Raw genomic sequence first — 17,937 nt, 5'->3', positions numbered from 1 at the left:
AATACTGAACACTTTGGAAACAGCACTTATGATTCAAAGGAGAAAAATGAACAAATTATTTCATGGTTTATATGAAGAAATACTACACAAGAATTAATCCATCTTTGCAAATATATAATTTCATGGAAACATTTGCTCTCTATTATGTGAAAGGTAATATACTATATGTATAGAATATTTAGTATGATCTTAAAAATGCAAACAGGTTAAAATAGAAAGCATGAGAGAAGTATACTAAAAAGTTTATCAGTGACTATATCTGGTAAGGTATTATGGGTGCTCTTTTTTCCCATTTTTCTATTTTTCTATATCCCAAATATTTTCTCATGAGCACATATAAATTTTTAAAGTAAATAAAAATAAATCTCATTAAAGTTGTTTTAAAGATAAACCTAGGTATTTGGAAGGCTTTTTAAAACTTTTCGAGTTGGATTTATTGTTTTATTAAAACCTAAAATAAGCTAATCATCACCACCCCTCCCCCCCTCCCTGAAAATGTTGAAAGATGTCATCTAAATGGTATGGATCACTCCACAAAACTAGATCACATTTCTCCTTCGTTATTATTTTAGAAAACACATCTTTCAACCATCTACAATATGGGCCATCATTCATATCAAACTTAATTAGAAAACAGTTTGGAAGTTGGAGAAATTCCTAATTTAAATCAATTAAAGGGAAAGTTGTCAGGTTCGCTTTTGGTTTGCTTATCTCTACTCTCACGGCAAGACTGAAGAGATCTGTCTTCCCCAATCTCCTTGTCTTTCTCCAGGATGATGTCATAGTGTTCAGCGTGTAAATCTAGGAACTCATGGTGGCAATTAGCATCTGAGAGTCCTGCTGCAGCTCCGAGAGGGAGCCAGGCAGACAAATGAGGGCCTCCCAGGATCGCATGCTGAAATTCTTTGATGGGAACTTTTGTTCGCAAATGACATCTCTTCAGCGGATGGAGTACAGGGGCCTCTGTTCTCTAACCCTGTTTTCACTGTGAGTTGAGAGCTCATCTTCCTTCACTCACCATGCCCTAAATCCCATTGTGTCACCGTTAATTTAGTTATCAAACGGGAAAAGCATGTCACAGAGGGACTATTTAAGGAGCACATTGCTTTCACTCAGTGGATCATCACAGGTCTTTTACCTCTCCATTGCTAAAATAAGATTCCTGGCATATCTGTTGTCTGCCCACATCCCTGCTGGTTTAAAACATGCTCCCTCTCCACCCAACTCATATAGAAGCACTTTCTGTGTAGTCCTTTCTTTCCATGGATGCTGAAAGCACTGTTATCTGCCAAGCAAAGAGGACGAGGTATATTCTATCTAGTGAACGTTTTTCCCCCCAAATCAGGACACACGATCATTTACATATTTGCCTTATTTCTTATGCTGTAGTCCGTGAGAATAGGGACCAAGTTTTAACTATCTTTAGTATCCCAGGATATAGATTATCTCAATGTATGGCTCAGAAGCAGTGAAAGAATAAATAAATAAATAATCACAGCTGTCTTGCATTACAAAAGCAGTAGGAGATTTCAAAGTGATAGAATTTCTGAAATATTTTAATGAATCTGAGAAAATAATCCAGAGTATTTGAATCTAGACATACCTTGAGATTTAAGAATAAAGTATTTTTTTGCACAAAGTAGATAAAATAAATTTCTAGAGACTAGAAAATCTAGACTCTGTTATGGTTATGCATTTAGAATATTTAATGACTAGAGTTTAGTAGACTTTATTCAGAGTTTCTATATCTGTAGTCAAAGTGGAGCTAAAAGTCAAGACAATTACCCAAGTAACTGGGGTGACCAGAGTTTTTTCTTTTCACGTAACTTTTATGTGTAGCGTTGTGTTTTACCAGACTGTAAATCCCTTAAGGTAAAAGTCCACTCTGAATTCCAGCAGCAGCTTCCCCTGGACCGTGTCTCAGCACATACTCATTCGGCTGATTGCTGTCAACTCCAGGATGGGCTCCAGGGATTTCAGTTTATATACTTTGAGGACATTTCTCCTGTTACCTGAGTCCCAGTTTACCAAGGTCCCTCTGCAGGGCTGGTGAAATGCGGAAGGGCCCCAGGTGGAAAGGGGGACAACTAAAACAAGGGGTGTTCAGTCATACTTTTGCTGTGTTTAACCTGACTATGCTTTAAAATCATCTTGGATGCTTTAAAAATGAAGACTTTTAGGATCATCCCCAGATATCCTGATCAATGTTCCTGAAATACACATATTTATTTATCGATTGATCTAGTTATTTATTTTAATTGAGTTGTAATTGGCATAACATTATATTAGTTTCAGGTGTAAAATGTAATGATTCAATATTTGTATATATGGCAAAATGATCACTCCATTAATATATATACTTTGTGTGTAATATGTGTATTAGGAAGAAGAGCTCTTATTGAGATTGTGCGACATAAATGGGGACAGAAAGCTGAGAGGGCTGGAAGGGCAGCTGCCTCTCCCTCTGCACGGGCCCCGCAGGATCCCACAGGGAGAGACCAGAGGGAGAGAGGACCTCCTGGGTGTTCCCTGACAGAGGAGTGTGATACAAGATGGAAAGAAAGAGAGGGGCGGCTAACATGAGGGCGGGACTAGTAGGGGGGTCAAACAGGTCACAGAGCTTGGGAGTCACTGGGTCAGGGCCTGTGCCATGCCCTTCACCATCATTGTGCCCATCACCATCTTCTCTCTTTTGACTGTCAGCTGGGCAGCTCCCTTGTGCCAGGCATCCAGAGTCAGCAGGGCCAGGCTTCCCTGGGCAGAGTCCTCCCTGCTAGCCTGTTCTCATCCCCCACAAGGGGCACAACCCAGGTCGGCAGTGGCAGTCACTTTCTGCATCACAATGTGGTCCCCCTGACAGGTGCTTGTGATCTTGTTCACGCATTCAGCTATCTCTGCTCCTTCTTGAACTCATTATCCGAACATGGGGTCCATCAGCTCCCAGCTGACGGCTGCATGGAGACAGAACCATTAGGTCTGCGTGCACGGCTGCAAGACAGCTGCCTGGGCTGAGTCACGGAAATCCATGCCCTTGACAGCGGTGGCTGCCTCCCCCGGAGCCAGGGGCTCTGTGTCAGGAAATTCCTGGATGCTGACGCCAGCAGGCAGAGTAGGGTGTCCACAAACAGGCCCTTGATGAGTATCAGACTTAGTGGACTGGATGTGCATGACTCATGTGGGGGTCCACAGAGAAATGTTCATGCCTGAAGGTGGAGTCCACAGCCAAGCCGTCGCCAGCTTCGGGTACAGCTGGCCCTGCCTTCCAATACCCAACACAGGCCTTAGCAGCAGGGCACCAGAAGGGTCTGAGTGTCAGGTCACCTGGGTCAGCAGCCAGATTGCTGGACACACCATGCGGGGAGACACAGGCTGGAAACAGGGAGGGAGATCTTTTTGGCGGCAGGGCCACATTTGCTTCTGGGAGGGTTTTTTTCCTCCAGGAGGTAGTTCCCACCTGCTTCCTCTCCAACTTGAGTGAGCTATTACTGGATTTGCTGTCCTCATCAGCGGTCGAGCCTTCTCCCTGTGCCTCCAGCGTGTTCTTCCTCTTCTCATCTGCCCCCTCACTCGGTTCCTCTCACAGCTCCTCCCTTTCTCATCCTCATCCTGGGTTTCTCTCCTCCTTCCTCTTCTGGCAGTGGGAGCCCTTAGTCCACTCACTTACCTGCATGCTGTGCACAGATGGGTCTGGAGCTTCCTCTGTCCTGTCTGCGAACTCCTGGTGGCCGGTGGCCTTGGCAATGAGCAGGTGGGCCAGTGAGTGCAGCTGGCAGTGGTCCCGGTCTTTGAAGGATGGCTTCGAGACTGGGGCTAATTTGATGCCAAAAAGAGAGCTTCTTGCGCCAGGGCCGCTGAGGGCCCTGTCCTGCTCAGGAGGGACGATGGGCTGCCAGTGAAGTGTGCTCCATCATGGGCGTTTCAGCTGTGGCTGTAGTCAGCCAGACTGAGCACATACTGGGTCAGCAGCTTGGTCTGCTTACAGTTGATGAGGTAGGGCTTGGCTGCCAGGTGGATGACCTCCTCTGCTGTGAAGGGCTTGGCCATTTTTCTTGGGTCATCAGGTGTGATCCTGGAGACATGCTTATAGTACTCACTGCTGAGCCACAGGATACTGGCTTGGGCCACGGGCACCTGGATGTTGCCTGTGAGCTCTGCCAAATGTTTGATGATCTCTCTGTACCAGCCACATATATAATAGATTCTTGATGAACATGGAAGTCACAACCACTAGTTCATCACAGTGGGATGGTAGCTGGACCAAGCCATTAAGGCAGGTGTAACAGACTTCAGTGGCCTGGACCGTGGCTGCCACAAAGCCCTTGTCCATGCTGCCAAGGTAGGTCTGAAATTGCCACAGGACAGTGGGATGTTAGATTCCCTTGCTAGGTTGGCCAACATTTCTGGCCTCGGAGTCTTGATCTGTGTGAGGTTGGTGGACCTGACATAGAAGCTCATTAGGTAGGGCTCAAACATTCCCTGGTTCTTGATGGACATGGTATCCAAGTTCTGAAGCACTGTGTCCTGCCCCTCACTGCTAAGAGGATAGGTACCTGAGTACCTGAGATTCTCAGCTGAGACCAGGGGCGGCAGGTGAAGGGGAGGGAGGTGGTTGTTATAGGAGGGAGGAGAGGACCAGCAGGGGAAGGGCACTAGCAGGAGGAGGTGAGACTGGGGTCAGTGAAAGAGGCAGGTGGGCTTGGGTAGGAAGAGTGGAGGGGACATGATTCATCCAGGGTCCCAGAGGAGACTTTTTTTGAGAGAGAGAGCGAGAGAGAGAGCGAGAGAGAGAGAGAGAGAGAGAGAGAGAGAGAATAATAGCAAAATAAAATTTTCTTTTAATTTCAACTTATTAAACTTATTGGGATGACATTGGTTAATAAAATTAATAATTTGCAGTGTAACAATTTGAATTTAGGGAAAAATAGCAGCTCCCACTTTGGAGGAAGCCTCTTGATTCAAAAGCCACAGCAGTGGGTAGAACAGTGGGCAGTGCTGGACTGGAAGAAGCTGAAGGAGCCCTCGGGTCTCAGGACCCAGGAATCTTCCTTGGGGCTGACCAAGGGGACCAGAAACTGCTTGTCATCAAAGCCTGTCCTTTCTCAAAGCGAAAAGAACAAACGTCTGGGAAACATTCTGCGGCTCTTTCCTGGAGGACCAGGTGAACCAGGAGAGGGGAAGGACTCGTGCTCACTGCACAGTCACCCAGTTCCTGCAACTGCATCTAAAATCCCAAGGTTCTGCTCTCCCTGCAGAACCTTCAGAAATCAGTTCCTTATGATATTTATAATTATTTAAACCTTTTCTCCCCCAGTCTCTTTAGACTTAAGGAGAGTAAATAATTTTAAGAACAGCTGATGAAGCATTAAAGGTTTTAGTCCAGTATGAGGAGGCCTTCCTTTGCAGTTTAATACGGCTGATAGTCAACAAATTACGTACTTAAGATCCCAGTGTGGAGAAGACGCCGTGCTGGCTGGAGCCTGCACGAGGGCCTTGGGGAGAAGAGGGCCTAGAGATGAGATGCTGTCCACCTGCTGAAGGAGCTGGAGGGACAATTTCGAGACAGTGCCTCAGGCCAGCAGGTCCCTACAGGTGTGCTCAGTGAGATGCCTGCCCCTCGGGCCCAGGCTAATGCCTTAAGATCAGCAAATGAGCCTTGTTCAGTCAAGTCTGCACACTCTGGCTGCTGCCTCCTTTCTGAACCCTGGGTGATAAGTGCACACCAGGATCTTAGAGCTGTTTCTCAGTTCATTATACAGCCTTGAGGGTCTCATGGACACAACCTCTGTTGGTTTTCAAACTTAGATAATCTGGGGGCTCATCTTTCAGGTTCAGATCTTAAAAGCTGGGGTATCCAATGTGGGGTTCAAACTCTTGGCTCCTCAGGGAGAAGCTCAGTCTTTTCAGTTTCCTCCAGACTGACTGTGTCACTGTACCTGGCAAGGTAGGGTAGGGTGTGGAGAGTGGGCTTTCTCTCATACTCCCATATATAGGCATTGCTCAGTTATCAGGTGTTTTTCTGGGGGAAGTTGGTCCATATGTAGCTGCAGGTTCCATCTGTGCTTGGGAGGAAGGGAGTCCAGGGTCTCTGCCAGCATCACCTTGAACGCAGGATAGTTGTGAAGGCTAGAAGTTCGAGATCAGGTGCTAACAGGTCGGCCCTACACGGGTTAAGCAAACATCTCCAGTTCTTTTTTCTTAAATTCAATTTATTGGGGTGATGTTGGTTAATGAAATTATATATGTTTCAGGGGTATAATTCTATAATGTATCATCTGTACCTTGTATTGTGTGTTCACCACCCACAGTCAAGTCTCCTTCCATCACCATTTATTCCCTCTTTACCTTCTTCTACCCCCCACCCCCTTTCCCTCTGGCAATCACCTTACTGTTTTCTGTCTATGAAGTTTATGTGTGTTTGTTTGTGTTTTGGCTTAATTCCTTCACCTTTTTCATGCAGCCCCCCCCCCCAACAACTGTCAGTCTGTTTTCTATGAGTCTGTTTCTATTTAGTTATTTAGTTTATTTTGTTCATTAAATTTCACATATAAGTGAAAACATGTGGTATTTGTCTTTACATTTACACAGTGGAATATTACTTAGCCATAAAAAAGAAGAAAATCTTACCTTTTTGGACAGCATGGATGGACCTGGAGAGTACTGTGCTAAGTGAAGTAAGACAATCACCTGCTCCTTTTACACAGCTGGTTCATGGCCCACACACTGAGAAACAGAATCTGCCATGCACTTGTTTCTGCCCTGCGGGCTCGCAATGCTCCCCCCCCCTACACACCCCCAGGTAAAGCTTAGGTCTCTCTTCCTCCCCTCTAGAGTGATGAAAGAAGGCAGAGTGGGATCTTGCTCAGGCAATCTAAAAAAACAACATGGACCCATCAACATAATGTTTTTATATCAGCTTCAAAGTACTTTTATTTGCATTCTTTACCGTGGACACCTGGCCAGTCATTGCTGTAATAACCCATCATGACCCATTACGAACATTCAGGGCAATGAAGCAGTTAAGGGTTCACACACTTCAGTTTCTCTTTGGTGTCCCATTGCGACTTCTGCGCTTCTTCTGGGCTTTTGCAGGTTTGAGTGCTCCAAGAGTAAGCTCTATGAGGGTCTAGAGAGAGGGCCTGTCAACATCTTGGCACTGGACTGACAGAAATCACACATAGCAAAGGAGGGAAGGCTGAAAACACAGACACACATACACACACAAACCAAAAAATCTGTGTTCAGAATACTCACAGCAATGGTATGTGTGTATGTGTTTGTTTTTTGGAAGAATATACCCTGAACTTTTCTCTGCTAGCCCCAGGGAAGGGAACCAGGATTGGGGATAGTTACATGGCCTTGATTATTATAATAGTTTTCTGTGAGTGTCATTACTTCAAAAATTTTTCTTTTAAGTTTCTTTTGTTTTGTATTAGAATGGCCACATTTGCAGGTACATTTTAAATATATATGGTATATATTTTGTGTTGGCAATGATATTAATACATTTTAAAATATTTTACTTATCTATATCCTAGTAATAACCAGAGATTAAAACAGAAAATATGTCTATCATAGAAACATGTTTCTAATAGAAAAGTTGTGAGGATACAGGCAGACTACTGATTGCAATGGGATATTCTCCACCCATTCAGGTACTCGGCAAATTCTTTTCAATTATAATGAAGCATCTCCAGTCAAGCCTCTTTCAAGAATTCATCTATAGAAATTTCCTGGGAACATTTTTGAAAGAGGATTTTTATTTTTCCATATCTCAACTGCAAAGATTTGGGGTAGCTCTTGTTGGAAGTATATCTTTGAATGACCCAGAGTGGTGTACAAATGTATAGGTAGATGAATGTATGGGATGTATGGATGTGTTAGTACAGTATTAGAAAATAAAACACCTTGCCGTGGGCAGTGCCTCACACATACATACTTACTTACATGGCATATCGTGGTATTTATCGTTCTTTGCCTCACACTTTGTTAGCTGAGATGAGCCTAGGCAATGGCAATGAGCACCAGAAGAGCAGGATATCATGAACATTATAACCACTGCAGCATGACGGAGAGGAAGGTGAGCTGATGGCACTCAGCGGAAAGCAGGTCTAACCTCGGCTGCACAGTGTAATTGCCTTGGGAGTTTTAACAATGATGTAGTGCGGCCCCACCCTTGAGGATTCTGATTTAATGGTCTGAGATGGTACTCAGGCAATATTAGTTTTAAAAGCTCCCCAGTTGATTCTAATGTGCAAGTCGAGTTGAAAATCACTGGGTTTAATAGAAAGGATACATAGTAGTGGGTGATAAAGTACTTGGCAGAGAAAACTTGGGCAGCAATCCATGGGTAAACTTTTCAAACTTGAAGAATATTTGGATCCATTGTAAAACCAGGCACAAGCAATGCTACCAGGGTTTCTGAAACACAAAAGAAACCAGGAATAGGGCAACAATGGGCAGCACAATACCTGGGGCACATTGAAAAGAAGAGGAAAGACCAGGCCAGAATGGGAACAATTTATTTGGGATCCGGGCATTAATTTCTCAGTGCCATTGACTAATGGTTTGTCTCAGTTTCTTATTGAGAGACAGCTAGACAATCATCTGGAACCTGCTCTACATCCTGTGTAGTCTCTACCTGTACTCACAGTTAGGTTAGCACACAGTGAACCCTCATGGTTCTCATCACGTGTCTGGGCAGATGTGACCTCAACAAATATTTGTAATTATATTTGGGAAAAGTTAATGTTGCAATAAACTTGTCCTAAATTCTGAGTGATGTCATGCAATCAACATTTATTAGTCTTCTAAAAGGAGTTAAGCAGAGAGAACCTATTCAATAAAATCATAAAACTCTGCTTTCCAAGAGGCTACCTCCGGGTGATGGCAGATCAGTTCTACAGAGAAGAAAGGTTTGTTTTGTTTTTGAGGTGTTTTTACATAATGTCGAGTACTGTGAACAAGAAGTCTAATCATGTGCTCGGGTGCTCAGAGCAAGAATAACTTTGGAGCTTCAACAGGGTGGTGAGAGAAAATTTGTGAAATGCATCTGAATGACTCCCTCAGAGATCTGTGACAGCGGACATCTCAGAGTGGACAGCAAATATCAAAGCTCTGGGCAGAATAGGAGTTAGTAACATCAGGTAGGTCAAGTGATTCTCCTGAAAAAGTAGTTCAGTGACCAGTATGTGCTCGTCCTAAAATTCTTTGGATATACTCAATAGGTCCAGTGTTGTTGCTGAGGATTTTCTATTTAGTTGAATCAGGAACTACCCAAATTTAGATGGTCCACCTAATTCCTTAACCCAGAATGAATACATACATGTATATATAATATATATGTATGTGTGTGTGTGTGTGTGTATGCACATAATGATGTATCAGTACCCACATGCACACACATACACACATATATGCAGACACACATACATAATACACACATACATAAATAAAGGTCATGCTCTAATATTAATTTCACACAGCCTAGATTCCAAAATGTTGGCAGAATGAACGGAAACTACACAGACAGTGTCCCAGGACCAAACTGGAATTACAACAAAAAAACACACAAATCGATGGGAAATTGAAAAACATCAAGAAGAAATTAAGAATGACATATCAGAAATAAAAAACACATTGGCAGGTCTAAACAGCAGAGTAGAGTAGAGGAAGCTGAGGACCAGATCAGTGAATTAGAAGACAGGGTAAAAGAAATCAACCGATCAGAAAACCAAAAGGAAAATACAATTAAAAAACAGGAGGACAGCTTAAGAGAACTGTGGGACAACTGGAAACATAATAATATTCACATCATAAAATTCCCCGAAGAAGAAGAAAATGAGCAAGGGTTAGAGAATATATTATAAAAAATAGTGACAGAAAACTTCCCTAATTTGGAGAAAGAAGAAGGCATTCAAATTCAAGAAGCACAGAGAGCCCCAAGTAAGAAGAACCCAAACAGGCCCACACCAAGACACATAGCGATTAAAATGCCAAAAATTAAAGGCAAAAAGAGAATACTAAAAGCACCAAGAGATAAGCAACAGGATACCTACTAAGGAATCCCATAAGGCTCTGAGATGAATTCTCAACAGAAACACTACAGGCCAGAAGAGAATGGCATGAAGTAATCAAGGTCATGAAAAACAAGGACCTGAATCCAAGACTACTCTACCCAGCAAGGCGATCATTCAAAATAGAAGGTCAAATAAAAAACTTCTCAGACAAAAAAAAAAAAAGTGAAGGGAATACATTAGCACCAAAACAGCACTGCAAGAAATGTTAAAAGGACTGTTGTAATTAGTAGATCAAATAGGAAGAAAAATATAACCAAAATAACAAAAATGGCAATAAATACATACATATCAATAATCACCTAAAATGTGAATGGAGTGAATGCTCCCATAAAAAGACACAGAGTAGCTGATTAGATACGAAAGCATGACTCATCTATATGTTGTTTACAAGAGACCCACCTCACAACAAAAGACTCACATAGGTTGAAAGTGAAGGGATGAAAATAATCTTCTAAGCAAACAGAAAGGAAAAAAAGGTGGTGTAGCAATACTCATATTTGATAAAATAGATTTCAAAATGAAGGCCATAACTAGATAAAAGAAGGCCACTACATAATATTGAAAGGATCTATCCAACAGGAGAATATAACCTTGACAAATATATATGCACCCAATATAGGAGCACCAAAATATATTAAAAATCTTCTGGAGAACTTCAAAGGAGAAATTGACAGCAATACAATCATAGCAGGGGACTTCAACACGCCGCTGACACCACTGGATGGTTCCTCTAGACAAAAAATTAGCAAAGAAACAGAAACATTAAATGAAACACTAAACCAAATGGATTTAATAGATATCTACAGAGAATTACACCCCAAAACTACAGAATTCACATCCTTCTCAAATGCACGTGGGACATTCTCAAAGAGAGACCACATGATAGGACACAAACTAAATCTAAATCTCTACAAGTTCAAGAAGATTGAAATCATATCAAGCATCTTCTCAGATCACAAGGGCATGATACTGGAAATCAACTGCAACAGAAACATGCAAAGACATTTGAACACATGGAACCTAAATACTATGTTATTAAACAATGAATGGGTTACCGAGGAGATCAAGGAAAAAATTAAAAACTTCCTGGAAATGAATGAAAATGAACACACAACAACACAAAATCTATGGGATGCAGCAAAAGCATATTTGAGAGGGAAGTTCATAGCACTGCAGGCCTACCTCAAGTAACAAGAAAAATTTCCGATTGACTGTCTAACCTCACAACTTAAAAAATTAGAAAGCAAACAAAAAGAAAACCCCAGAGCAAGTAGAAGGAAGGAAATAGTAAAGACCAGAGCAGAAATAAATGACATAGAGACAAAAAAAAAAAAAAAACAAGTCAAAGGATCAATGAAACAAAGAGCTGGTTTTTCGAAAAGAAAAACAAGATAGATGGATCCTTACCTAGACTCACCTAGAAACAAAGAGAGAGAACCCAAATACACAAAATGAGAAATGAAAGAGGAGAAGTAAAAACTGACACCACAGAAATACAGAAGATTGTTAACAACTACTATGAACAATTATATGGCAACAAGTAGACAATCTAAGCAAAATGGACAAACTTCTAGAAACATGGTCTCCTAAAACTGGACCAAAAAGAAATAGAAAACTTGAACACACCAATAACAACTAAGAAAATTGAAGAGTTAATCAAGACTCTCCCAGCAAACAAAAGCCAAGGCCCGGATGGCTTCACAGGGGAGTTTTACCAAACATTCAAAAAGGAACTAACACCCATTCTCCTCAAACTATTTCAAAAATTCAAAAAGGAAGACTTTCAAACTCATTTTATGAGGCCAGCATAATTCTAATTCCAAAACCAGATAAAGACACAACAAAGAAAGAAAACTACAGGTCAATATCTCTGATGAACAAAGTCGTCAAATTCCTGAACAAAATACTAGCAAATTGGGTCCAGCAATACATCAAAAAAATTATTCACCATGACCAAGTGGGATTCATCCCAGTGATGCGAGGCTGGTACAATATTCACAAATCAATAAATGTGATCACATAAACAAAATGAAGAATAAAAACCACACGATCATATCAATAGATGCTGAAACAGCTTTTGACAAAATCCAGCATCCATTTCTGATAAAAACACGCAGCAATGTGGGGATAGAGGGATCATAACGCAACATAATAAAGGCCATATATGAAAGACCTACAGCCAACATCATACTCAGTGGGCAGAAACTAATAGCATTTCCCTTAAGAACAGGAACAAGACAGGGATGGCCACTTTGGCACTCTTATTTAACATACTACTGGAAGTCTTATCCACAGCAATCAGACAAGAAGGAAAAATAAAAGGGATCCAAATTGGAAAAGAGGAAGTGAAACTCTCATTATTTGCAGATGACATGATATTATACATATAAAACCCTAAAGACTCCATGAAAAATCTACTAGACTTAATAAATGCATTTGGCAAAGTACCAGGACACAAAATTAACATAAAGAAATTGATGGCCTTCTTTTACACCAATGATGAACTCACAGAAAGAGAACCTGAAAAAACCATTTCATTTACCATTGTGGCAAAAAAAAATTAAGATACCTAGGAATAAACTTATCCAAATAAGTAAAGGACCTATTTGCAGAAATCTACAGGCCATTGGAAAAAGAAATAGAGAAAATATGAAAAAGTGGAAGCACATACCTTGTTCATGAATTAGAAAAATTAACATCACTAAAATGTCCATACTACCCAAAGATTCAATGCAATCCCCATCAAAATTCCAACGACGTATTTCACAGAAGTAGAACAAATACTTCAAAAGTTAATATGGAAACAAAAAAGACCCCAAATAGCCACAGCTATCTTGAAAACGAAGGGCAAAGTAGGTGGGATAACAATTCCAGATATCAGGTTATACTACAAAGCGACTGTAATCAAAACAGCCTGGTACTGACAAAAGAACAGGCAGATAGACAAGTGGATCAGAATAAAGAACCCATAAATGAACCCAAGACACCTTGTTCACCTAATATTTGACAAAGTAGGCAAGAGCATACAGTGGAGTAAAGACAGCCTTTTAAATAAATGGTGTTGGGAAAATTGGACAGCTAAATTCAAAGAATGAAACTAGGCCATCAACTTAGACCAAACACAAAAATAAACTCAAAATGGATAAAAGACTTAAATATGACCCATGAATCCATAAAAATCGTAGAAGAAAATGTAGGCAGCAAAATTACAGACATCATACGCTGCTGCAGAATTTTCATTGATACATCACCTAAGGCAACAGAAACAAAGGAAAAAATGAACACATGGGACTACATCAAACTCAAAAGCTTCTGCACAGCGAAAGAAACAACCATCAAAATGGAAAGGCAACCCACTGTATGGGAGAACATCATTGCCAATGATACATCAGATAAGGGGTTAATTATCAAAATATATAGAGTGCTCATACAACTCCACAAAAGGAAGGCAAAGAATCCGATAAAAACATGGGCAGAGGAGCTCAATAGACACCTCTCCAAACAGGACATACAAATGGCCAAGAGACATATGAAGAAATGCTCAACATCACTAATTATCAGAGCGATGCAAATTAAAACAACAATGACCTCACACCTGTCAGAATGGCCGCCATCAACAAATCATCAAACAAGTGTTGGCCAGGGTGTGGGGAAAAGGGGACTCTGGTACACTGCTGGTGGGAATGCAGACTAGTGCAGCCACTATGGAAAACAATATGGTGTTACCTCAAAAAATTAAAAATTGAACTCCATTTGACCCAGTGATCCCACTTCTAGAAATATACCCTAAGAAGCCTGAAACAACAATCAGAAAGAGTATATGTACCCTCATGTTCATAGCAGCTCTATTTACTATTGCTAAGATCTGGAAACAGCCCAAAGGTCCATCAGTAGACGAATGGATAAAAAAGTTGTAGTACTGTAGAGTACTATGCAGCTGTAAGAAAGAAAGATCTCTTATCCTTTGAGATGACATGGAGGGACCTGTCAAGTATTATCCTAAGTGAAACAAGCCAAGCAGAAAAAGACAAATACCACATGATCTCACTTTTTTGTGGCATATAGGGTAGACCCAGAGAAGTGGAAGTAAAGTACAGACTAACAACCCTCAGAAGAGGGAGTGTGGGGAGAGGGAAGAGATAAACCACAGAACTTATATGCATGTACGCATAACCAATGGACATGAACAACAAAGCCAGGGATTGGGCAGGGGGGTTGGGGAGGAGGATGTCAATGGGTAAAAAAGGAGAAACATCTGTAACAAAAATTAAAAAAAAAAAATTCACAATCTAACAACACTTAGTGGGATGCTAGTTTGGTAATCACACCTACAAATAGTTGATCTGGACGATTCTGTCTACATTATTGAAAGCAGATTCTTTAGACTGTATCAAACAAGTGTAGTATCACCCTTCTTCAATCTGTGTTTATAGAACATCCCCCACCTGTTCTGCCCTGGCCTCCTATGTTTGTCCTCTACTCCCTTCCAGCTTACATTGCTTTGCTAGCTGAGAAGTTCAGAGTGAGGCTTCACTCCGGATATATCAAATTGTATGCATGCCTCTCATAACCCGAATGGCCTTGGTGAATTCATTCTCTAAATGCATGAGGCTTTTAGAAATTTATGCTACCGTTGCCCTGCCAGTTTGGCTCAGAAGTTAGAGCATCAGCCTGCAGTCCAGAGAGACCCGGGTTTAGTTCCCGCTAAGGGCATGAACCTTGGTTGCAGTTTGTCCCCGGCCCTGGTTGGGTTATGAGGGAGGCAGCCACTCTTTGTGTTCTTCTCACATCAATGTCTCTCTCTTTCTTTTTCTCTCTTTCTCTCTCTCTTTCCCTCTCTCCCTCCCACTCTATCTGAACAAAAAATGGAAAAATGTCCTTGGGTGAGGATTAAAAAAAAAAAAAGAAATTTATGCTGTTAACAAAATAAACTAATAAATAAATAAAGATTTGCTAAGGCCCTAGAAGCTCTATTCACAGCCTGGATGGTTTTCCATATTATTAAATAAGAGGCAAGTACCTTTTTAAAATTTGACTTTTCATCTTTTTGATTTATCTGTATTTATTTTTTGGAGTTTGGCATTTAAATACTCTTCCTTTTGTTCATTTGCTTGTTGTTAACTTTAATACTTTTTGAAACTGTCCTGGAGACCAGCATGAGGTTTTTGGATTCATTGTTTTTTGATTGTTGTTAATATAATGTATAATGTAATTATATTATATAATGTAAATTTTGATGACATATTTACTAGATAATAACCAAATAAATAAAATTATATTTTTGACTTAGAAGATTTATATTTTTAGGAGCAAGGTAATGTTTATCAATGACAAATTTATCTGGAAAAGTTCGATACTTTTATTCTAGGATTGTATTGACTACAGTGACTAAGTTAACTATCTTGTTCATTCAGTCTGTTCAGAAAAAATAACTTAAAACACTGAGTGTGTAGATGTATATGTTTGTTTCTTGGAGAAAGAAACATTAAATGATTTATTTTATAGTCAAATAACAAACTAAAATAATATATAAATATTTTTCTTCACTTCACCTATCACACAGGTGCAGGCTTGTTCCGTAGCAACTACCTATAATCAAATGTAAATGTGAAGTGCGGACATTTCTCTATCCTCTGCAGCTCCACCTAAAAACATATCTAGGGAGAAAACCAGGTAATTTTTTTTCCCTATGGGAATACAGATTACTACCATTTCTTTCTAAGGATCTCATTGAGTTTTCTTATCTGAAGGTAAATTTCAAAGTGAAATCTAATAGCTGTCTGTAAATAACTCTCAGAGTCTGTGCTTATTTAAACCTCTATCAAAAGCCATTCTAAATTATTTTAATATTACTTTCATTGTTCATCTCAATGCCTACATTGCACTTTAGCAACTTTTATAGATATATTTTAAGAAAAATAATTGGTACTTAATTCTACTAATAAAATGTCATTAGAATTTTTTTAAGATGGGACAGTGATGGTCAGCAACCGAAGCCCGGTAGAGAGACGTTTGTGTTTGGAACCTAGGACACAGGCACATACTTTGCACTCAGTAAATTAGATGAAAGGAAGGAGATAGATTTCTTCTACTGTCATTTTCTCCCCGAGATAGTTTCTTTTCTCTTTTCCAAAGCATGCATACCTGAAGCTTATTATGTGTCCCTATATAATAAGGTTCCATTATTCAAAGTTTTTGTTATACTTTACTGGAATGGGCATTTATGCAGTATATGCAATATCAGATATAAAGGGGAAAAAAAGACTAAAAAGGCTTTTCTATTTTATTTCATAAGAGAATAGTAGTTAATTTTATTTTTTGAGAAGTAATAATAAACATAGTATCTGCCATACATGAGGAAGTGAGAGAGCATACTTAGTGGTTTCAACATTAGCAGTTATTTCTGGATTCAAAAAACCCAAATAAATCAACTCCAGTAGAAACATTGAATGCATAGCTGCATTTATAAAGTTCAAAGGGTACATTAAGTTGTCTGGTTTTCAAAATCATATGCTTATTTCTTTGGATTTAAAAACAAAAGTAGGCATATCATTAAAACAATTTTCATGAATATTCTAAAAAGATTTAGAAGAGAGATGTGCAAGCAGATAAAAAATCAAATTGTGTTTCTAAATCAATAAAAGCAATAACAAGAAAAAATTCAAATATGGATAAATGCAGTTTTGTTTCATGCTTTCAATCAAGTATGCTGTCTATACAGTTTAATGAGCCTTTCATTTTATTGGAACTGGCTTATCAATTTATAACAGAAAGTGGAATTTAGATTGAGTCTATGGAACACCATCCATGTGTATGATTGAAGAGAAAAGCTACCTTATACATCAGCAAAGTATAAAGTGGAGGGGCCCAATAAAGGAAGAGCTTTCTTTATCCTCTAATTATACTCTTTAATTTATAACTTAAGTAACATTATGTGACTTTGTGTATAGTATAAGACCTTAGTAACATATACTTTATTGCCCCCTAACCCCCACTAGCCTTTGTAAAATTCTTGTTACATTTAACTTCTGAATATATTATAAGCCTCACAATACCTTGTTATTATTTTTTACTATAAGCATTAAATTAATTTTATGGAGATTTAAAAGCAGAGTAAAATATGGTATAATTACCCACAATTTTATAATTTGCTTGCACTTAATTGCTTCATGTATAGATATATATTTCCATCTGGTATGCTTTTTCTTCTGCATGAAAAACTTCTTTAGCATTTTTTTAAAGCACAGGTCTGCTGGTGATGCATTCTGTAAGCATTTATATATCTAAGCAAGTCTTTATTTCATCTTTATTTTTGGAGGCTTATTTTGCTCTGCTGTATATTCTAGATCGACAGTGTTTTCTTTTAGAAGAGTTGTTGCTCCATTCTCTTTGGACCTGCACGGTTTCCAATGAGAAATCTTTTTGTTATCTTTTTTGCTTTGGTTCAAAACATATAATCTTTTTCTAGTTACTTTAAAACCTTTTCTGTATCACATTTTTAAAGCAATTTAAGATGTGTTTTTGCATTGTTTTCTTCATGTTTCCTGTATTTTGGATTCATTGAGCTTCTTGGATCCAGGGGTTATAATTTTCATCAAATGAAAAAATATTTAAAATTGAAAAAATAATCAGCCATTATTTTCTCAATTATTTTTTATCTACCCCCCTTCCCTGAATTATTTTTCTTTGACTCTAATTACACATATGCTAGTCCACTTGAAGTTGTTCTATAGCTCATTGATGACATATTTATTTGCCCCCAACTCTTTTGGCTTTTTTTGCCATGTCTTCAGGTTCACCAGTTTTTTTCCTTCTGAAGCACCTCCTCTGTGGTTGATGCAAACCAGTGTTTTTGTTTTGT

At 39.6% G+C, this 17,937-nt stretch overlaps 1 pseudogene; it reads right to left on the bottom strand.

The window, feature by feature from the left end:
* Nucleotides 1–2,628: 2,628 nt before the first annotated feature.
* LOC118641102 overlaps nucleotides 2,629–17,937 on the bottom strand; it is a 36,397-nt pseudogene continuing 21,088 nt past the window's right edge.

The sequence above is a fragment of the Molossus molossus genome, unplaced genomic scaffold (genome assembly GCF_014108415.1).
Source record: "Molossus molossus isolate mMolMol1 unplaced genomic scaffold, mMolMol1.p scaffold_m16_p_25, whole genome shotgun sequence".
In the NCBI taxonomy this organism is placed as follows: domain Eukaryota; kingdom Metazoa; phylum Chordata; class Mammalia; order Chiroptera; family Molossidae; genus Molossus; species Molossus molossus.
Note: the sequence above shows the minus strand (reverse complement) of the source record. Positions and strands in the feature narration are given on the sequence as shown.